This window comes from Leuciscus leuciscus, assembly GCF_965113295.1.
Source record: "Leuciscus leuciscus genome assembly, chromosome: 24".
NCBI classification, from domain to species: Eukaryota; Metazoa; Chordata; class Actinopteri; order Cypriniformes; family Leuciscidae; genus Leuciscus; species Leuciscus leuciscus.
This window is the reverse complement of record NC_138723.1, coordinates 11935555-11959507: the sequence shown is the minus strand read 5'-3', so window position 1 is coordinate 11959507 and position 23953 is coordinate 11935555. Positions and strand designations below refer to the sequence as shown.

General features: G+C 39.2%; 1 protein-coding gene across 3 annotated transcripts in view; it reads left to right on the top strand.

Annotated features, from left to right (window-relative positions):
• Positions 1 to 897: 897 nt before the first annotated feature.
• Positions 898 to 23953, top strand: part of gnaz (guanine nucleotide binding protein (G protein), alpha z polypeptide) — a 42741-nt gene continuing 19685 nt past the window's right edge. The window contains exon 1 of one of the 3 annotated variants that reach the window (XM_082158434.1): positions 898 to 1540. The gene's annotated coding sequence lies outside the window, so the exon portion shown is untranslated. Of the gene's footprint in view, positions 1541 to 23278; positions 23740 to 23953 lie in introns of those variants that run through there. The other 2 variants (XM_082158435.1, XM_082158436.1) reach the window with 2 other exon arrangements.

Below are 23953 nucleotides of genomic sequence, written 5' to 3'. Positions count from 1 at the left end.
CATGTTTGACAGCTGTATACAAGGGAAGCAATAGGGCAGCGTCACAATCTGATCAGATGTCAGAGTTTGTTCATTAATCATCCACTGATGCTCACACATGACCGAAGACAGTCACCTACAAAAGAGACTAACAAAAAGACCACCATGTAAGTAGAGAACCCATGAGAATAATTGCCTTTGTTGTCATTTGTCAGATTGTATGATACACTGTTGTGCAAAAATTTTACCTTTTAGGGGTACAACAGCTTGTCACTGCATGGGCAGTACCCTTAAAGGGACAACTTTGTAACTTATATTAGTAATATGTACCCTTAAATGACTTAATTAATTAAATTAATTCATTTTAGTGGTAAATGAGGTTCAAAGATACCATTTTGAGGGCTAAGATTCATCGCAAAGGCAATTCTAAGTAATTATGTCACACTAAGCAATCAAAGACTACTGATCTTTTTCTTACAGCAAGAGAAATCTTTAGACTACAGAATTTTTTTTCCCAAACTGAAATGTACTTTAGGTTGCACCTTTATGTTCGCTACACCTCTCTGAACGTGTAGTGCAACCAAACATGTGTGCATGTTAGTGTCCATGAGGTGTTGTTTGGGATGCAAGGCGCAAACGCACTGGATGTGGTCCTCAGCTGCCTGGGGTGAGGCAGAATCTTGTTGCTTCAACAGGGGGCGGGATGGGGAGCATGCTCCAATCACCCACGAGCCACTGCTGGATATTTTATTTGTCAGCACATCTTTCCGTATAAGCAGGGGACCAATGGCTGCAGAGGAAGTGGTCATTCTGTCACAGAAACAGTTGGCACAGAAGCAACATATTACAGCATTATCCAACCCCCTCCTGGTCCCTTGCCGTCATCTCCTCTCTCCTCTTCAACTCCCTCCTTTGCCTCTATCTCTCGCTCTGTATCATTTTCCTACAAGCTCTTTCAGCCATCAATGAATCGCAACCAACCCTGCTGTGGTGGACCAACTCTTGCAGCTAGCCGAGCAAACCAGCAGGACTGCAGAACATCTGCCAGATCTCGCATGCACACAGAGAATTCATACCCGTCGTTCTTTGCGATACGGCTTGCATTTTCTCCTCCAGAAATCTCTCTGTACCCCGGTCTGCTTTCTCTTTCTCCTCAGGATTTAATCCTACTAGCTGTTTTCCCCTCTCTTTTCCTCTATCCCCACTGACTCCTCCCTCTTTGCTCTCATACTCCCTCACTCACGAACGAACACACTTGAACACAAGCACACATACATACGCACAGACACACACACACCCTCCTCCCCCATCGCTGCAGTGTCTCTTAACTGCCTTGGAGCTAACAAGAGGGGAAATAGCACACCGACAATTATAAGAGGAGGAGAGAGCACGACACAACGAAAGAGCGACAGTGAATGAGTGCATGTGATAGAGGAGATTCAGGCGGATCTGAGGATGTTGGTGATTCAGGACTAAGGGGACGGATCGCGCGCTCCCTCTGCCTCCCAAGCGAATGTTTGTCTGCAGTGTTGCTGGTGAATGGACGGCAAGCGGTGAAACGGTGAGGAAATATTTTCCTTTTTTCACTCTTCCTTCCACACACCCTTATTCCTGTTGTTACACCAAGGCTAGCTTCCCTGGTAGTGTCCTTGGGTTTTGTTTTTGGCTTGGGAATGTGACCGTGTTTAGTAGCTCGGGCAGGAGAATGGTATTTTCCTCCATCTCTGTGAGGTGATGCTCAGGGATGATGCTAAAGCAGCCCCCATGAGTCCTGGATTGGTTCACGAGTGTATGTTTAAGGACTAAGCATCTTCAGTTTCTTGCCCACGTATTGTACCTAGTGATTCAGCTTGTGCAATGTTAATTGGTCACATATTATTGAATCTCAAATGGAGCAGTGCACTAGGTGTAGTGTGTTCATGCCACGCTCTGCTGGCTGGTGAATATGGAAGGAGCTGAATTAGGTGCACACCCTGTGTAAAGACAGGGCTGCTGTTTCTCCTGGCAGTGTAGCGAAAGCCCGTGTCAATATTCTCCTTTCGGCCATACCTCCTGCTGATCTTTGACTCCCACTGCCCCAACGTTAAACAACGACGCGTTTGCTCCCCATTGATCGCCGTTGATGTGTTTGCGTGTGCCAAAGGCGGGTTCGCGGTTCCCCGTCGGCAGGCCCCCTTCCCCAGTAAGTGTCATTTGAAGCATTTTTGCACTGTCTAAAATTTCTGGGATTGTTATTAGGGCAGCGGAGGGCAGTGTAGCCTAGTGACAGGGTTGTATATGCATGTGTGCGAGGGAACCTGCACAGGGAGGGGTTAGGTGGCTGGGGTGGGGGTATAATGGTGGAGAGATAGTAGGGGCAGAGGGGCGGAGGATGATGCGGTACAAAAAAATGAAAGGAGAGAGAAAGATAAAATATATCCTAAGAGGGCTTTGCGAGAACCCGCCACAAGCAAGGGAACGGATGTACGGGGAGGCCCACGGACCCATTACAAATGAAGTCTCATTAAAGTCTCGATTGTTTCTCTTAAATAGCAATGAGATTAAAGAAAAAGCAAATTGCCTCTCTTGAGTAAAGAGAGTTTGCTTATCTTGAGTAAAAGACTCTGGCATGTAGAGAGTTTCTCAGCAGTGTCTCAGACTGTGCCTAGATGCCAAAGTCAGAAGTTTCGATATTTCGATCATTTATCATCACATTCCTCTTATACTGAATAATTTGAGCTATGGTATCCACATTGATATCATTGCTCTTACAATTCTTACACTCTGTTAAAATCTTTAAAATAGAAAGCGATTTTCAAAGTGATACCATCATTTTCTTTAATCAACAGTGCTTAAAATAATCTCTTTTTTTTTTTTTGTATTAATAATCTAAAGAACCTTTTTCTACACTCTTTGTGCAATAGAAAGGTTTATGATACCACAGATGCCAATAAAATACCTTTATTTTTAAGAGTGCATTTTCGTTTCTCCGAATTTTAGAAGAAACGTCTACATTAAATTAAATGTAGCTGAGAATTCCTGAGCTATAACAGAGCAACCGTTGAGCAGTATGATTTTCCTCTGGGGAGGTTTGGCAAGGCCAGCGAGCAGTTATGCTAGCTAAGTTCACTTCATAACAGCGTAGTAGCACCGGTGTTGCTCAATAGAGTGCTAATACAGTAAAGATGCTGTGTTACTCATAAAGACAGGAAAACACAGACTATGCAAAGATGAGCAGATACTGCCAGCGCTCCCCCTCCCCACACACACACACAACCCACAAACTGACCAAACTGCAGGATGGTTGTGCAACATCAGCTAAGAACCAGTTAATATTTGTACATCCTGTGCTGTCGTCTGAAATGATGGCCGTTATGGGAGGCACACCCTCATTTTAATATTGCTCCTTATTTGCTTATAAGTATGCGAGGAAAATCATGGATTGTCAAAACACAGGCATCGATGTCAGTGATATTCAAACACTATAAACGTCAACAACAACATGATCACAATGAAAGCTCAGTCTCAAATGATGGTTAAAAATAAACTTCACTTGATTGCCAGGTAGCTCATTTAACTGTGAACCGAAATTATGCTGTAAACAAAACCATCTAAAGCACAGAACGTCGGATTGTTATGCATTTGGGTCATGTTTTAAAAATACCTGAGCTTGCCGCCTTGATAGCAAAGCACGGCATGCACGCGAATTTAATTTTAATTCATATTTTACAAAAGAAAGTCACATTTATTATTCAACATGCTTCTGTCACCGAAGTGTTCACTGGAGTGTTTAATTTGTGGTCACACTACATAAGTCTGATGGAGACTAAATAATTCTGCCCTTGTTATTGAGAGTATGCTTAAAAGACAAAAATGGGATGCATGAAAATAATCGCGAGAAAGAAATTCTAGTCTAGGTTCAACATTGATAGGAACATTCTTGAAAGGGAAATGCCAAAATATACACATGCTGCGTTCAGAGAGAATGCTTGAATGATCATAACCAGTTTTTGGCACCACAGTAGTGGTTTGGCAAAACACCTCGCTGGTGACCTTACATGCTCTGATAGCCAGCTGTTCATTAATGCTCAGGACAAATCACACATCTGCCATTGAGGATACAGTTTCTAACGGGTACTGCTTATTAAAACAGTAATTAGTTTTATTTATCATTCCCGATGTGTTGTTTATGATTCCTGACTGTTTTGCAGTAAAATGTGTGACATTTTTAAAGGTTTGCGGATTAGTCAGATCATCAATAGTGCTTAAAGCGAATGGTGATGATTTAATAGCTCAAATGTGCAGCATGTTAGAAGCATGCTAAATCTACACTCAGGAAGTCGGTCAGTCTTTCTGAATTTATCATCATTATGTCCTTAAAGATGATGTGTGTAATTTGTTAAAATAATGTATTTTATCCCAGTTTAATGTGCAGAGAATGTGCAGAATAGGTTGACTTACCAGAAAATGGTAACACATGGTACTTTCACCATTTCACTCTTTGGGCATAGAAACAGTGGCTCAACCAATGGTGTCAGTTTGGGGCGGGGCTATCTGTTTGTCGAACCAATGGAAGACGGACAGATTGTTTGGAAAATGATTTAAAAAACAGTCAATGACTGCAACCGAAATCGCTATATCCCTACTATACAGTAGGCAAAAAATAGTATGTGACAAGAGTAGTATGTTTGAATTCACAGTACTCATAAAAGAGTAGGCAAAAAGTATCTGGATGACCTACTACTTCCGGAGAGATTCTGAAGTGTGCATGCGATGGATTATTCAAAATAAGTACCTACTTAAGAGAGGATGCGATTTTGGAACTCAGCCATAAACTGGTGCCACTAATGGCATATTTTTTTTCCTTTTTTTTTTACATTAAACTTTACTGTCATAACTTACTCACCCTCGTGTTGTTGAAAATATTCATATTTCTTCTTTAAAAACAAAAGATGAAATTCTGAAGACCATGTTTTACATGTTGCTGTTTTACATGTACTTACAATGAATGTTGACTGAATTATTCTGTTTTTATGAACTGGGCCAATTGATTCATAAAAAGATCTGACTCAACAGAGTGATCCATTCGGACATCAGTATTACAAACCTGTAAAGACTTCAAATAATTTCAAATAATATACTGCACTGCACAAATGCACTTTTGCATCCTTTTTGAGATTTTAGTCCCCATTCATTGTAATTTCAAGGAAATAATGTGACCAGTAAATTTTTTCAAATGTTTCCTTTTGTGTTCCATGGAATAAACTCATACGGGTTTGGAACAACATGAAGGTTCTGATTGATCATTCCAATCCCACATATGACAAATAATAAGCTCTCCTTTCAGCTGGAGTTTCTCTTTCAGAGATATCATATTGAAAAAATGCAGCGTTCATATTGTGCAAGACTTGTCTTCTGATATAGATTGGCTAGAATTGGAGTAGCTACTCGGTGAAGTGGACTGAAAGGGCTTTTCTCAGTGAGAGCATGGAAAATCCAACACTCTGACAAGTTTGGGATCAAGAGGTGACCAGGCCCTTGTTTTATAGAAACACATGTGAGAGAGGCCTTTTGTTGAATTGAAACCAGCCATTAGCTGTAACCAAGTGGTCTGCTTATAAGAAGAACTGTGGAATTCTATATGATATAAGTCACATCCAAGTCTTAAGTTGGTTCTGTTAAGGTTTAAAGATTGTTAGAAGAGTGTTAGAAGATTCAAAGTAAAGCCAGGAGCTTATGCTCATTTGGTCTGGAAGAAAAGTTGCCCGATTTGTTGCCATAAGTGGGACAGGCTTGGCCTCATGTTACTGTGAACTAAACAAACAGGCCCTGCTTATGCCATTCCCATTTGAACAAGGATATATTCTTGGTGATCACACGCGATAAACATTGTACACTTGTATAGGTGTTCTGAGTGGTTCTTAGCATGTTGTTTCAGAGTAGATGATTGCCAGAGTGTTCTGGTTGGTTACTTAAGGTTACAAGTCAAAAGACGCAAGGTAACTGTATAAACTTGACATTTTAAATTATGCCACCCTCCCATTCATGTTAAGTTGTATCCGTATTACCTTTACATGTTTGCTTATTGCACCTTTATGCGTGTTCATTTACAAAGCAAAGTGATTTGGCACAAAAGTACAGTTGTCATGACATCAGCAGGATGAAATGGATCCGACTGTTAATTCTGTAGTCAAGATCACATTTCTCCTGATGAGTCAACTCGGTATTGGCTTTTGTGTACAGTCGTTATCAGCAGTTTGTTCCACAGCGCAGTTTTGCATATCACAAAGAAGGTTTCATAATACTGTGTTAAAATGTGCAGAAGGAAGTAGTTTCGAGAACTGAAATGACATGTTCTATTTTGGCTTTTAGAAACAATGTTATTTTGGACTTTATTTGCAGTAGATAGAATATTATTATGTTTTATTCTTATAAGAATATTTACATGAACTTTCAAAACATTATTAAAATCAAGAGTTGTTAATATATACCTGAGCTAAAATGATCTAACAGTGTATTGTATTTTTATTAATGTTAACAAAGATTAATAAATACTATACAAATGTATTGGTTTACTGTTGTATTTATCTATTATATATGTTTCAAGACTAAGTTTTATGCTCTCATTAAGTGAGAAGCTACATGGAATGTTTGTACTTTTATCAAAATGTATTTGTCACTCTGTAATTAAAAATGATACATTTTAAACTAAAATAAAACTAAAAAATATTTGTATTAGTAGCCTATTATTTTAGAAAAAAAAAGAAGAAAAAAAAAGGATTATGTAAATATTCATACTTTTCACAGTAAAGTATGCCACTTCTGCCACTGGTTGGACAAACAGATAGCCCCTCCCCCAGATTTCCTCCATTGGTTGAGCTGTTGCTACATTGGGCTGGTCGGAATAGAGGAACAGAGCCAGTTTTTACATTTTTCAGGTACATCAACCTACGAATGGCTTACTTATAGTCATCTCTACATAAACTGGAATAGGTGAAAGTATTTAAACAGACTGAATTTACCTGAATAATAGAAACTCATTTGCAAGTGTTACACGCATGATGTTTTGAAACTAAAGGTGTAAAGGTGAGCATGTTGGATGAGCCATTGGTCAAGCGTGGCTGTATGCGACGTCTGGCTCTATCACTCGGAAATGGCACTTGGCAGGAAGAGGAGGCACGTACTCTTATCTAGGTCAGCAGGTACGGGGAGAGGGACTCTGAGGTGTTTGCATCGTTTTTGTGTACACACACCACCAAGGGAAGTGGTTTTAGAAGCTTTAACAATACCTGAATTAAACAATGGTTTAACAAAAAATCACATAATAATGTAATGCATCATAATGACATGTTCGATTATAAAATCCAGCATATCAACTGGCTTATTCGCAATTTATTTAGATTAAGTTATACACGTGTGGCCATTTAATCACATTTTCCGCTTACGTGAACTGCAACCAACTTCAATGACATAAAGCAGATTTTAATGTATCAGTCAGAGTTTGATGAGCTGAGAGGTATTTTCATACAGATTATACAGTTAGGGATTATGCCATTTGTATGAATGGATTGAGAAACCCTGATCTAATTGCTAAGTATTGCCATCACACCTGATAGGAAAGCAATCACAAATCTCTAGAAAATATAGAATATTTTACTAAGTCTCTTGCTTCCTAATACCCTCCCTATTTTTACTTGCATAATTAATGTATAATTTTTGTAATATTTTTGTAATGTTTTATACACTGCAGGTGCCGCCATATTCTTACTGTGTGTAAACAGTTTGCATCGTTTTTGCATAAATTCCATTTTCCAATAAACTTCATTTATTCCTGCCTTATTTCTAAGCAAATTAAGGAGACTTAATGGATAATAGACTGAACAGTTGATGCTTAAATTAATCATAACTCCATTAAGTCTCCCGGACTATGAAAGAGCACCTCTGAGCGATGCAATTTTCTTCTGGGACTGCTGCAAGAACTGTCCTACAGTATTTGTGTGTGTGTGACCGAGCATAGATGAGCCAAGAGGGTCATCTTTTCTGTTCTCATTATGCACAGAGCATCATTGTATTCTTCTGCGTGGCCGTAACAGCGGTCATATGACTGAGGGGTAGGTGGAGGGGTGCCACCACCCCATGAGCTCTCCTTCAGTCATATGACCGCTGTTATGACCATGCAGACGAATACAAGGATGCTCCACAGGATGCATAGGGTTTAAGAAAGTCTAACCTTGCCAATGTTGTCAAATAAATAGGCTACCTGAACTATTAAAGCTAAATGATAGTCAAACTGCTGTGCTAGCATACTGCTACAGTTATGTTTTGCACATAGGGGAATATTCCAAGTTCAATACAAGTTAAAGACCACATGAAATTGTTTAACATGTGTAGTCTTATATTTCCTGTGTTGTATGTTCCTATTGAAACAGGAAGTTGTGGTGGGACATGTTTAACAACTCATCTCCCTAGGCTTTAGCAATGTCACAGCGGTAACATGACTTGCTGCTTGCTAGTCGGTTGCATGTGGTATTGGGGGAGGGACATTCACATTCTAGAGAGCATTTGATTAGATAAAAATCTGTGTAGATTCATCAATATTTTTCACTGGTTTCCGGAGTCAGCATGAATTAGAAATCCACCCTATTTTCTAAATGCATGTTAGATCTTATTGTGAACGATTCATCCATGCAAGTGTTTTTATTTTTATTTAGTTTTGATGTAATTTTTAATCAATATGCCATAAATGGATCTTCTGGTGAACCCTCAGACTTCTCTTTGGTGACATATGCCGGCCTTTTCCATTTATTAAGTCCACTTTTACCCCGTCCCTTTCTTACAATCAACCGTAAGCTCGCTTTCAGATCTGCCTCCATCCAATCAACAACCAGATAGAATCATCTGTTTTACTTACAATAGATGTACATCATAATATAGAAGAAAATATCATATCAGCCATTTACCACTGGTGGGCCAATTTTCCTGGGTAAAATTTCGATAGGAATCCACATGATCTGGAATTTCACGTGTGGACGAAAGATTTCCCCACGCATATTTTTGCACTGAGTTGAATTTGGTCCTGTGAATTTTCTGCAGTGACCAACAGAAAGCCAGGATTCAGCCCTTGTTTTGAGACACTGCTTATGATTTATGGGGGTTTAAAAAAGAGGTTTGGGTGGATTTTTACCATTATAGGGTGGTTGTGCACACACACTGCCGACACACATTTATGTCCAAACACCATGTAAAAGTGAATTTTGCATTATAGATCCCCTTTAAAATAATGTATTGGCAAAGTGATTGTAATCATCATTATGCTATAACTTGTATCGATAGGGCAAGTGTTGCACGTTCCTTCAAAGTCAGGTACATTCTCGTCTGACAACCTTTCATAAGCATCATTCTGGACAGTTTTGTGCCGATACTCCCCCTCACGGTCTGTGTTTACAGTGAATAGTGAAATCACACCCCAGCTAAGTGCAGCAGCTAGGGCTAGCACAGAGATAAACCGACCCCTTCCTTCAGAAACCTGCTGTGCCTCAAAATGGCTCATATCTTATCAAAGCCTGAATTTGAACATTACACACAACCAAAGCAGTGCTCGAAGACAGATTAGCAACATGTCGCTCTTGAGTTTGGTCAGACCTCTTTTGTTTTCCTTTATTTGACAGCAGCTGAGGTTAAAAGGTTGTGGACAAACACAGACTGTTCTCAGAACTTAAAGTCCAACCAATAGTTGGTACAACATTTCTCCCTCTTCAGTCTGGTTTCCCCTATATAGACGGTTCCCATTAGCAGCTATGCAAAAACATTCACAGTACACAGACATGCATTGTCAGGGCAAGAAGCACATGTGACTGAAAACAACACTTTTAATAGGGGCCAGGCCATGCCCCTACCTCTCATGGGACCCTTTATGACAAAAACAGATCTGCTATACAGTCGCCCACCATCTACGCCGGCCCCAGCCAAATCAAAAGTCCTCTGTTTTGGGGCCGCTATTGACTGAAACACTGCCACTCATTGTTTCTCCTGATGTTTGCACTGTGGTACAACAAAGCTGTGTCCTTTGAGCAAGACATCTTGGGTCGGTTTTGGGCCATGAGTGTACAAAGCTTTAGACAAATGTGATTGTTTGAAGCTCATCATGTGACGCCCCCACACTCATTTCCAATGCATACGATCCCTTCATTCAGACGTGATGAAACGCATATGCCTGGAACTCTCTGAACTTCATAAACATGTTAAATATGCTACTTTCCACAACGCTTCACTCCTTTTTGTATTTTCCGTAGAGCGCATAAAAACCTTTTTAAAGACCTTGGCCAGAGGCCAAAATTAACATTCACAGATTGCCAAATGCTTTTGGCAAATAAATAAAAGTCGCAAGTTAGCTGCATGCACTATCTAGCATATTGTGCTGCGAGTGCAACCCGATCTCATGAGAAAACAGAACTATTTTACAAGGTGGTAATTTCGTACAATGTGATTTGATTTTCAGAAAAAAAACGTAAGCATGACAGTCCACCTCTAATCTTAACCCTCAGTTGGGCGTAAGCAGATCGCAAGAAAACATACAACTGATATTGTAAGAATTCACATGAATTAGCCACCATTAGCCAAAGCATAAAATAGTTAGAAAGTGGCGAGTGACACAATGGACTGCATCGTTTGTCGCAAACATAAAAAAAACAAAACAAACCAATACATTATTCCATTGTCATAGGGACACAATTCATTATTTACACGCTACTGAGGGTTAGGTTTAGGGCTGGACCTTTATGCATGCTTAGATGATTTCTTTTTCAAAAAATGTTACGTTTCCATACGAATCACATTGTATGAATTCATATGAAGTTGCCACCTCATAAAATAGTTACATTTTCTAATGAGATCTGGCTGCACTCACAGTATAATATTCCGGTTAGACACCACAGAGCTAACTTGCAAGTAACTTTTATTTGAGGCTGAAATGTTCTTGCTCCGTGGCCCCTGGACTTTCTAAAGTTGAGTAGCTTTGCTTATATATAGACATATAACTAATTGAGCTTTCAGTGAAGCTCAGTGGTTTATTGAGATACTGTGACTTCAGACGAAGATAAGAGGAAAAACTCTGACCTTGACTGATTTAGTAATTAGTCATAATGCAGAACGACTTCAACCTGATAACCCGACGCTGTGTCTCCTAATTCATTCTCATAAAGCTTTGTCTCACTTCTTCACCTCACACTCTGTCACAATCTTCACAACCTGTCATAATTAAAATCTTCTAAGCACTATTACTTACAGTAAAGGGCCTCTATCTCTTTGATCCAGTTCTTGGGCTGGACGTGACTCAAGTCTAAGCAATTGTCCCCTGGAAGGCCTAGTATCTTGTCATAGCAAAAAGAAAGGAAATTAAACAGAATCTGTGATAGAAAGGGCATAAAGGAATGTAATAATAGGTTGTACTGGTAACCCACCAGCCATGGCCTTAAAGAAATAGTTCACACACAAATCATAATTCTGTTATCATTTACTCACCCTCATGCCATTCCAAACCTGTATATTTTTGTCGTTGTTGTTGGTCTTCATGGAGCACAAAAGGAGAAATTTAGCAGAATGTTCATGTTGCTCTTCTCCATACAATGATGTGAATGGGGACTAAAGACTGTCTCACAAAAAAAAAAAAAAAAGGACAAAAAACATGATGAAGTCATTATTCACTGATAATCTTGTCTGTTGCAGCTCTCAAATCTCATTAATGTTCACATATATTGTTGCATCACGATGTATCATGCCAAGTTTGACATCAATAATGGGAAATTGCATTCAAAATGCATATTTGTTTTATGGAGTCCTGTACATGACATGCAGGTTAGGAATTTGTTCATCTGATTTATTAATTCAATTTAAATTAAAATAAAGTAATGAATTAGTACAAGATGACCATGATTAACCTAAAACGAGGGATCAGTTTGATAAGTCGTGGACATGATTTAAATATAACAAGGGAACAAATTAATAAAACGTGGCCACAAATTAAGTCGTGGGATTGAAATCTTAATTTATGGGCCCAAATTATTTCATGACTAATTTTTTTTTTTTTTTGAGAAGAGTATTTTGAGTACTCCTGTCTTTCCTCACACAAATCTATTGTATGGCTTCATAAGATTTTGAATAGAGTCATTTGGGCTGGACTCATGATTGTTTTTTGGGGTCTTTTTTTAACATTGACAGCCCCTGGTCACCATTCACTGTCATTATATGGACAAGACATCCTGCCTAACATCTCCTTTTAGTGAACCATAACATTAGGGTGAATATATGATTTTTGGATGAATATTACTCCAAAATATTATAATGATGCTATTTGGGCCACATCAGATGTCTTGCATAATGCAAGGCTTTAAAATGCAGCATGCTGGATTTCTCTCAGTCTGCGACCTACATCTAAATTGTTTCTGACGTAGGCAGGTTCCTGTACACCACCAATGAGTCAGAACTCCAAAAAGAGAACGCTGATTCCTGTCTGAGCTGGAACACTGTACGTTAGCCATCATTTTTGCAATCTACGTCTCAAATCTCAGAAAACATTCTCAGAAAAAAACCCAGTGACAGTTACACCTCACTTCCATCTGATGTTTCAGTTTTTGTCATTTCTGTTTTTCAAAACCCACCGTTTGGTTTGGTTTATCCTTTTTCGTTCATTGATAGCTGTTTCAGAGGCATTCAAACCAGAAATTATTAGCATATGGGAAGCTGACATCAAAGTCACCAGAAGAGCTACCTGACTCAACAAGACTGACACGATAACTTTCCAGGAAAATTGTGAGTATTTGAATCATTCGTAGATTAAGGATTCATATTTAGGAAATGAGCAGGCAGATTTCCCTTTCTGCACTTAGTTTTTATTTAGTCCTATAGTTAAATTCATGTTACATTAGTTTAGACAGTTTCTGGTTTAAAGGAACAGCATTTACTTCCAAGATTATAATTTAGTTTTATACTATACTATTAAAAAAAAAAATCAAAGTCTCATCAAGTCTCAAGCAATATAAAATTAAATTAAAACTTCATTTTAATTCTGCTCATATTCTTTTGTTCGGGTAGTTAGTCATTAAATCTTCAGTAAAGACACCTATTGATGCTAAAATGTATCAAGGAGCAGCTTTAATTAAAAATTAGATGACTTGACACTTAAGTCCAATTAGCGGACCAAGTTTCAAGCATGATAAGGGGTAATTAGTCAATCACAGCAACACGCCTCCTTTCACGTGACTTTTTTTTGAAGGCTGTGTCTCACTTGCCCCCTTGGTCAAAATGTCCGTGGTATCAGACTAGAATAGTGATTAGATCGGTTGCGTCCGAGTGGGTGTAACAATACATGGTGATTTAATGACCATGACACTGTTAATCAGTCAGTGTTAATCACATGCTAAAGTGACAGAGTTCCACAAGTGCATTAGCTCATGCCTAGTTCTTTATTTGATTGATTTTATGTTTTATGTATTAATCATTAAAGAAAGCAGTCCTTTTATTGCTTCATGGCTCTGGCACTAGCGCAGTGGCGAATGTGTTGCATCAGAATCATTAGCTGTAATTGTTGTTACAACTGTGGCAATCTTTAAAAGCTGACAAGTCATGCTGGGTGTGTGTGCTGCTTCTGGAGCGTAAACGCCCTTCATGGGTTTAGTGTACTTTCTGTGTTGAAAGTTCATATTGTGACATCAAAGTCTGCCACTTTGAAAAACTTAATTTTCATCACAATATTACTTCAAGTTTCTTGCATGAATTAGTGGTCTAGTTGATTTAGTTACATTGAGGAGATTCCTTAATGAAGGAAATGTTTTTAAACAAAGAATGAAAGAGTTGTCAGAAACTTAGTTATGGTGATGTTGATGTTGTGCGACTGTGGTGTAGTTCGTTTATAGTATAGTTGTACTTCTGGTGATTGTATTTACACTTCAAAATTCATAAAAGTTTTGTTCATTTGTGACGATTATCATGATGAACAAAATGTAAGTATCATAAACTTTTGTCACAGAGATTGTTGTCTGCAATAATCCAAAAGCTAATGGAAAAATCAAATTGGGTTTTTGTCGAGGGAACCAGGATGATGTGAACTTCCAGGGTTGGTCTACAAAACTACGTCATCCCTGGAGCGCTCTATAACCAGTGGGCCAATATTGCAGACTTATATGCTTAATTAATCGAGAGAAGCAAATCATGATCACAATTAAAATACAGCCCTAGTTATGAGTACGTTTGTGGCCTATATGCTCTTCATTTTATTTCCATCACTCTATTGGAGAAACAATTCAACTGAAAAACATTGTACATGTGATTTTTCTATAAAAGCTACTTGTCTGCACTCACTTGTAAAGTGAACTGCGCTGGAATTCTCAAGAACAATTAAATGGCTGATTTGAGTCATGAGTGTTCCATCAAACGCTCTGACGTCACACGATGCAACTCAAGAGTTCTCCGCTGGTCAAATTGAAACCCTGTGTCTTCAATCCAAAGATGAGAAACAAAAGAAGCAAAAAAATGAACAGCACAACAGGAAATTCTCCCCAACGGCACTTAAAAACGATTGCAACAGCGGTTGTGAGGCATCACAAATTCCCCTCTGATACACATCTCCTGAAACAATGATTGTTCTTGTGACGGATGGTTGAAACCAAGAGGACAAATTAAGGGAAATGGTATCTGATTTTAACATCGTTCGGTGAATTGTATGATTGTTCACTGTTGTCAATGTGATCAAAGGCTGCATCTGTTCTGGTTGGTGTGTGGTCTGGTCTCAACTGCCCACTGACACAGTAACCCAGGACTCTTTCTGTTGTAGCTCAATAGTCAAAAAGACACCTATCCTGATGCACGATTTGAGAAGTATCTTAGCATGGAGTGGATTAATAGCTGTGGAATTTATATCAGACACATTAATGCTTTAGACTTGTACATTTGACACAACAAATATCAGCAGTCGTTTTCCCTCAGGAATGCTCAGCCACTTCGCTCTCTCAAGTGAATGTGGTTTCCTTTTCCATGATGCCTTATTAATAATGCAGAAATATGAGATGTGCTAAGATTTATGAGTCTATTTCATTGAGATGGGATACTGTATGGTTTCTGTATAACTATTCTCAAATTATTCTGCACTGTAATCAGTTAGTGTCTGTAACTGGGGCATGAGTCATTGTGGAGGAAAGACAGCGATGTGATATATAGACAGCAAACCTCCCTCAATAGTGTGCCAGAATACCAAAGTGACGGAGGGTGGGTGGAGGGGGGAAAGGGACTGACGTCAAGCCGTCCACAACACAGGGCTGAATTCTCTGGGGCATTTTACTTTATATAGGGGAGGGGAAAGGACATAAGTTTGTGATTGTTTGTGTGAACAAATATTGCATACTTGGTTGGGTGTATTTTTGTAGATTATATTTTACCCCATTTCTTTTCTTAAACATTAAGCACTTTTCCTTTAAAATGTGCATCATAATGTGAAAACAAATCTCATTTTTCATCATAATGTCTTCTCAGTCATTAGAGCATGACACTAGCAATGCCAAGGTCATGGGTTTGATTCCCAGGGAAAGCAAGAACTGATAAAAAAAAAAAAGTGTACTTGGAATGCAATGTTAGTCGCTTTGGATAGAAGCATCTGCTAAATGCATGAATGTAATGCAAAGTAAATAAACAAAATATATTTATATTGATTACATTTATAAACAACAGTAAAGAGATTTTTTTCACATTGCGAAATATATGGAGAATTAAAATTAATTTTATGTAGACATGATTTAATTTTTTTTTAAATCACAATGAATTAAAATCAAATCAGTGCAACAATTATAAATGGTTAGACATGAGTTATACTTACACTTTTACCTAACAAATGCATGTATTGTACTGTAACAGAGTCAACAGTGTAACAGAGTCTACTGTATTTCCATTTGCAACCCATTTTACTTCCATAATGTGACATATTTCTGAGTCAAATAGGATATTCAATTAGAAAAAATTGTGTTTACTTGATATTAATTGATATTTGCCAATTGATTTGATTCACCAACAGGAAAACAGCTGCTGAATTGAACTCAGTTCATAACTGATTAACTTTGCAACATCAACGATATTTAAATATTGAACAGAATTTAAACAACATTGAACTAAAATGACACTATTATCTTCTGTAGAGCTACTTAAAACTGAAATTGAATTTGTTTTATAATTTATACATTTTACAGAATTAACCGTTTTTCCTGTTTATTAATGTGAAGGTTCTTTGAAACTATCTGTATTGTCTGAAGGGCTACATAGATGTGACTTAACTTTGAATTGAGCACAAACAAAGATCCCAAGAAGTTCTTTCAAATCTGTGCATCATCATACAATAACCATAGTTCACTTAATTTGACACAGGTTTCCTGCTCTGTGAAATGTATGTGATATTTGTCAGACATATATGAGTTGGGCCAAGATTGTATCCCAGAGAGTTACAAGTGGCAGGCAGCCTTACATAACACAAGCATTCATCAATAAGACAGAGATGCCATTGCGTGTTATATAACAATCTATTTTTATTGCACAAAGCTGGGTTTGTTCTGGGGAAAGGGAGTAGTCAGTAGTGGCCAGGGTCACATGGGTGACCAACTTAATAAAAAAATATGTCCTCAATGTTCCTCAAAATGCGTTCATCTGACAGGTACACAGACATTCATTTGTTTCAGACTTTTTCAGTTTCTCCAGTGGAACAGTCAGTATCAACAAAGTATGTGTCAATCAATTTATGATTCAATCAATTCCCAACGGAAAAAAACAGCTCTAGCTACAGCTACAGTTCCTCCCGAGGCGACGGCGACGGCTAAATCTCCTCCCGAGGTGACGTCGACCGATAAAGCTCCTCCCGAGGCGACGTCGACCGCTAAAGTTCCTCCAGAGGCGGTGTCGACTGCTAAAGCCCGTCCCGAGGCGACGGCGTCCGCTAAAGCTCCTCCCGAGGCGACGTCGACCGCTAAAGCTCCTCCAGAGGCGACGTTGACCGCTACAGACCCTCCCGAGGTGACGTCGACCGCTAAAGTTCCTCCAGAGGCGGTGTCGACTGCTAAAGCCCGTCCCGAGGCGACGGCGTCCGCTAAAGTTCCTCCCGAGGCGACGATGTCCGCTGAAGCTCCTCCCGAGGCGACGGCGTCCGCTAAAGTTCCTCCAGAGGCTGTGTCGACTGCTAAAACCCGTACCCGAGGCGACGTCAACCGCTAAAGTTCCTCCAGAGGCGACATCAACCACTTAAGTTCCTTCCGAGACGATGGCGTCCACTAAAGCTCCTCCCCAGGGCGACGGCGTCCGCTAAAGCTCCTCCCGAGGCGACGGCGACCGATAAAGCCCCTCCCGAGGCGACGTCGACCGCTAAAGTTCCTCCAGAGGCGGTGTCGACTGCTAAAGCCCGTCCCGAGGCGACGGCGTCCGCTAAAGCTCCTCCAGAGGCGACGTTGACCGCTACAGACCCTCCCGAGGCGACCGCTAAAGTTCCTCCAGAGGCGGTGTCGACTGCTAAAGCCCGTCCCGAGGCGACGGCGTCCGCTAAAGTTCCTCCCGAGGCGACGATGTCCGCTAAAGCTCCTCCCGAGGCGACGGCGTCCGCTAAAGCTCCTCCCGAGGCGACGTCGACCGATAAAGCCCCTCCCGAAGCGGCGTCGACCGCTAAAGTTCCTCCAGAGGCGGTGTCGACTGCTAAAGCCCGTCCCGAGGCGACGGCGTCCGCTAAAGCTCCTCCAGAGGCGACGTTGACCGCTACAGACCCTCCCGAGGCGACCGCTAAAGTTCCTCCAGAGGTGGTGTCGACTGCTAAAGCCCGTCCCGAGGCGACGGCGTCCGCTAAAGTTCCTCCCGAGGCGACGATGTCCGCTAAAGCTCCTCCCGAGGCGACGGCGTCCGCTAAAGTTCCTCCAGAGGCTGTGTCGACTGCTAAAGCCCGTCCCGAGGCGACGTCAACCGCTAAAGTTCCTCCAGAGGCGACATCAACCACTTAAGTTCCTTCCGAGGCGATGGCGTCCGCTAAAGCTCCTCCCCAGGGCGACGGCGTCCGCTAAAGCTCCTCCAGAGGTGACGGCGTCCGCTAAAGCTTCCCACTACTGCCATTCTTGAACTTTCTGTCTGCTTTACCTCGGCCATGGAGGCCACCTATGAACTCCGCCGTGGTGGTCACCAGTTCCTCCTACTCCACCGTGGTGGTCTTCTGCTCCATCCACTCCGCCCTGGCTCCCCGATCAGCCTCAGTCTCCAGTCCTGCTTCTTCTCCATGGGCCTGGCCCTCCATCCCTCCCCCTCATCCACCTCCACTCCATCACCCTCCTATACTTTTGTTTGTTTTTGGAGCATCTGTAATCCACTCCTTATGTGGGGGGCTCTGTCATCTCTGTGTTTATCTTTGGATTTTTGTTTCACTTCCTGTCTCATGTGCCATAGTTGTTGTTTTGTAGCTTTTCACCATGGTTTATCCTTGATTGTTTCCACAGTTGCTTCATGTTCCAACCTCAGTCAAATGCTTTGTTCCAGAATGAATCAGCTGTCTGAACAAATCAATTGAATGAATGACTCAGTGACTCACTCATTAACAGTGACTTGCCTCTTCTGTGCCACCACCTCTGCATTGCAAAGGCACATTTGCCAATTTTATTGGTAACAGCCCGGTAGTGTCTTATTATCATTATTAATTGAAGTTATTGATTAAATATAAGAATTTGATATACAAGATGACACACATTCAATTAGGTTAGAAAAAAAATTACCATAAAAGGTAAAAATATATTTAAAATTATTGGAAAAGTTCATTTCTGTCACTTCTGCTAACAAACTACTGCACACAATATGAAGAATATCAAAAGTTTTAAGAGTCTGCTGTCCTAAACTTGCCAAGGTACCAGCACAATAACACACTATCATTAACAAAATGCCAGAAAATATTGAGATATAATTTTTGTCATTATCGTACACCCCTATAAGAGTGTAAGATTATATAGGAAAATGAGTGTCAAACTAGTTGTGTTAATTTTCTCTTGTTCATATCATAAAACTGCAAAACTCAAACATATGTCACAATAGTATGACACTGAGTCATTTTTGAATAATCTATATAATTATGAGTGCATTAATATCAGGAAATATGTGGGGCTGACAGCAGCTAATCTCTGGAGGCGAGAGGGAGCCGGTGGGGTCAGATTACCTCAGTGCTCATGAGAAAACATGAGTCTGACTTAACCGTGAGACCTCTGTCATTCTCCATTCACTCACACATTCGGTCACAGCCTTAGGACACATTTTTGATACACATTGCCAATGCATTTATGATACACAGAACCAAGCATCGCAAGCATAATGTTTTGGTTTCTAGGTTACTGTTTTGACTGATACTTACGTCAAGTGACAGTGTTATTTTAGACATTCAAGCAGGGTCTTGTTACGAAAGCGGAAGTGGTGAAACAAGGCATATTCTATTTCTCAACCATTCCAGCTGTCATCCTTCATCTCAAACAGCCATTACATTTAGCAGAATAATCAACTATCATAAATATACTCTAATTGCCTCAAGTAATTATCTAAAATGGTATTAGCTCTAAAAGCGTCACCGTTTGACTGATGTAATGCTGAATTGGAAGAAATGCAAAAATGAGATCAAGCATACTTTGAATATTTATGGCACTTTCCACAAACAGGGTACAAAATATGGCCCTTTTTTCAAATATCTTCAAATACTGCATGAGCTGTTTTATTTTCTATTCGTTTTACATTTACATGTATGCATTTGGCAGATGCTTTTATCTGAAGTGACATAAATTGCATTCAAGCTATACTGTACATTTCTTCAATTCATCCCCTGGGAATCAAACCCATGACCTTGGCCAGAGATTTTATTAATGGGAGATAGCAGGGTCCACGGCTCAACCATTGGAGAAAGCGTAATGTCATCTTGGATCACTTGTGTCTTGATAATAAATCACATTACAGCCTTGACGTCACTGAAGTTCTTTCAAAGCTGTGTGACAGTCAATCACTGTTTGAGGATATCACAGAAATGAATGAGAATGGCTTTTAATCCAGGGGCTATGAAACTTTTTTGCACTGAAACAGCTGTTTTTGCGCTGTTAACCCTGTAATGCGGTGCCAAACTTGTACAGTATGAAATGATGGGGTGTTAGAATGTTACATCTAAGTGCTTAGCAATCAACAATGTGCCTCATATTCACTTGTTTAAGACAGTCACGGAAACACTGCGCATTGTATATAAAAAGCAACTTCAGAGAAAAAATGTCAAATGCTGACATAAAAACGTAACAGTTGGGAGTGAAGACCTTTCATTTATACCATTATAGTTCGAAATGTCCATTCAGTATAAACTTTATAGTAAAGTCGGCTATCTATAATACGAGGATGCGCAATGCTAAAGCCTTTATGTAAACATCTTGCGTGCAGTGTTCGTCCAATATGCAAATAAGGATGTTAACCCTGTGTTTAGGAATGTACAGTGTGACATGACATTTTATGAAATCCCAGGATTAACTGTTAACCCCAGATAAATTATTATCATTGTGAAACGTGAAGCAAAATAACCAAGGATGCCATTTACCCGGGGTTTAGAATGACGCAGGGTACACTATTTCAAGTGTGAAAAGCCCTAATAAGGGCTAGCTAGTTTTTAGCCCCAATAAACTGTCTCTCATAAATAAAATAAATAAATAAAAATTATTATTTGTTCTTAAAATAACTTGGGTAACAGGGTTAAGCCATATTAGTGCAGTCGACAATATTTGTAGTAAATGAGATATTAGAATAAGATCATTCACTTGTCTTCCCATCATGCTGCAGAAAGTGATGTCACTTCCACGTGATGTCCCTTCTTGAGTTTCACAATGTTAGGGAATGTTACATATTTTGTAAATCATGTGGTAACAAGAAGTCGAATACAACTAAAAAAAAATTGGTTTTTGGTAAGACAAAATAGGTTACAGTTCAAACTTTTTTTATATTAAATGAATGTCAGTTATTACATGCAGTCACTGGATATACATACTAACTGGATTTCATTAGAAAGCGTAACTATTTTAGTATGAAAATGTTAGAATTTAGAAAAAGTTGGGCATAAGCAGATCATACAAAAACATATATAGTATGAATTCTTATGAATTAGTGAAAACATAAAATAGTTATGATTTGTCATGAGTCTGTTGGAAGGCCTCAAGTCCTCCGAGATCGGACGGGCCAAAATTACTCTTTAAGGGTAAATATTTGATGTTTTATAAACTTGTTACTTATTCTGTGTTAAACAAACATTTAAAATAATGATAATAGTTCTCCCAATAAAAAAAGTTAGGGGTTGGTGTCTCTAATGCTTTAAAAAATGTCACCGGACAAAAAACAAAACAAAAAAAAGTGTACTGTATTCGGAGTGCAAACTCAGAACTAGCTGAACTTGAACTAGTTTGACGTGATTTTTGAAACATCTTTTGAATCATCCTGTCCCTTCATATATATCTCCCTTTGTGTGCGTTGTATTTTGCTGTGTCTTTTCCCTGTCAAATCTTGCCACACATATTTGTGCAATAATCTTTCTAAGAGCAGGATTCTGTCTGTGACAGATCTTGGAGATGTATTTTCTCTCTGTGCGATCAGTCTAGGAAATGTAATCTCTCAGCCGAAACTAGGCCATGGCGTGATTTCACATTTGTTACACCGCCAATAGCACACGGCCTGTCACAAAGAGCATCCATTTATTATGCTGTCCCTCAGGCACTTCTGTTTTAGCAGATCACCTTTAGAGCTCATCTACTCCCCTTGAAAGCACATATTTCATTATGAATTGTTTTAGGGGTCACATCATATTAAGAGTCCTTTTATCCATATATTGTTTGCTGGGATGCTTTTAATAATGGATGGCATGATACATTGAAATGGTGTCAGACAGAAGAACGAGGTGTTATGTAAGGAAGTGAAAAAAAAAAAAGACTGGTAAGGATTTTGGTATGGTTAACTGTGAGTGTTTGACTAAACCGGATTGAATTTTAAAATGTAGTATCTTTAAAAATAAACTTGATGTATTATTATTTTTATAATTTATTATTTTTACAGCATTTGAAGAATCACCATTAATTACATTTCTAAGTTTTATCCATTTAAAAAAAAGAATATAAAAATAGCCTAAAATGAAAATTATGTCATCATTTACTCCCAATGGTGTTGTTCTAATGCCATATATGCTCTCTTTTCTTTTTTGGATCACAAAATGAGAATTAAAAAAAGAAAAATGTCCCGTTCGCGCTCGTCCATACAATGGCAGTAAATAGAGACCAGCATCAAGCTTTAAAAAAGAAGCCAAAGTATCACAGAATGATCCCATGCAAGACATGCTGCATAATCCAAGTGTTCTGAGCATATCCAATAAGGTTTAATAAAAAACTAAATACAATTTTATGTATTATTTAATAAAAATCCTGACCTTGGCTGCATGTTGGTCTTCTGTGCACGACTGTGTGGGTTCATGACACTCTATTAGCGGCGAAGAAAAGTTGTGAGAAATCAAGATGATAAAACGCGACATGAAATACAACCCATGTACCTTCTTCTCTGAGGTGAATATATCTGTTGTGCTCGTCGCAACAAGTCGTTATCATGTTCACATCTGTCAACTGGAGTTTCGGTCCGGAGATATTTATCTCAGTGAAGAAGTACAGATACTTTTTTGAGATTTCAAGGAGTTTTATTAATCTTGATTTCTCATAACTTGCAATAGAGTGTCTATTCTATTACCGCGCTAATAGAGTGTACGCGCAGACATGCATAGAAGACCAACAGCAAAGGTCAGGATTTTCGTTAATTAATACATAAAATTTCGGTTTGTTTTTCCATCAAACCCTGTTGTATACCCCAGAACACTTAAAATATATGTCGCGTGTCACATAGGATCATTCTGTGATCCTTATGCATATTTTTTAAAAGCTTAATTCTGGTCACTATTCACTCTCATTATACAGACAAGTGTGAGCGGGACATTTTAAAAAAATTCTCCTTTTGTGGTCCGAAAAGCAAAGAACGGCATTAGAACACCAGGGCGAGTAAATGATGACTTCATTTTCATTTTTAGGTTAACTATGCCTTTAATGGTGTTGCTAAACATAATATAATTAATAGATTTTTTAAAAAAATTTATCTGTGTTAAATGAAATAAAATAATAAAATAATCTGACATATAAAATGTGTTGGTTAAATTAAATAAAACAGTATATAATTTTTTTTTACATGTAAAAAATGTGTTGGTAAAAATACTGACCCAACTGGGCCAGCCGAAAATACTCTTATTGTTGAGCCCTGCTGTACAATTATAAACCGTTTCCTAAAGGAGTTTGTTACATTTAGTACATTGGAATGAGTCGGAGTAAAGCACCTGTTGGTCTGAGCCAGTTATTTTCCACCATGACAGTAAATAAGCAGTCCACCTGCTATCAGTTAGCTCAGTGGTTGAGGCTTTGGAAAAGGGAGAGTAAAATGGGCGGTACCTTTTGCTTCAGGGAAGGACATTCATCTCACATCTGTTTCCGTTTCACACCCTGCTTGCCTCTGCTTGTGTGCGTATGAGTGGATGTTTCTGTTTGAGAACAAATGTGTTTGTGGGCTTTGTGTACTGGATCACCTCCTTGGCAGACCTGAATCTATGGTCGCAGAGGGATGCAGATGACAAAGGAGTGCGTGATGGGACAGGTTTACCATGGAGAAGGTTAGATTTTAGATAGATATATACCAAGATCTGAGGTGTGTGTGAGTGTATATGAGAAAGCAGAAGTGTGTAGCAAATGTATATTGTAGTGCTAACAGAGGCTGACTGTGATAATTATCATGTCTGTTCATCTTTTGCTTGAGTGTACTCAGTTATTTGAAAGCAATTGGAGTGATTTTTGAGTTTGTGATGAGTGCACATGCACATTTGTTTATTCTGCAGGTGTAATTCAAGTATATTTGTTTGTTG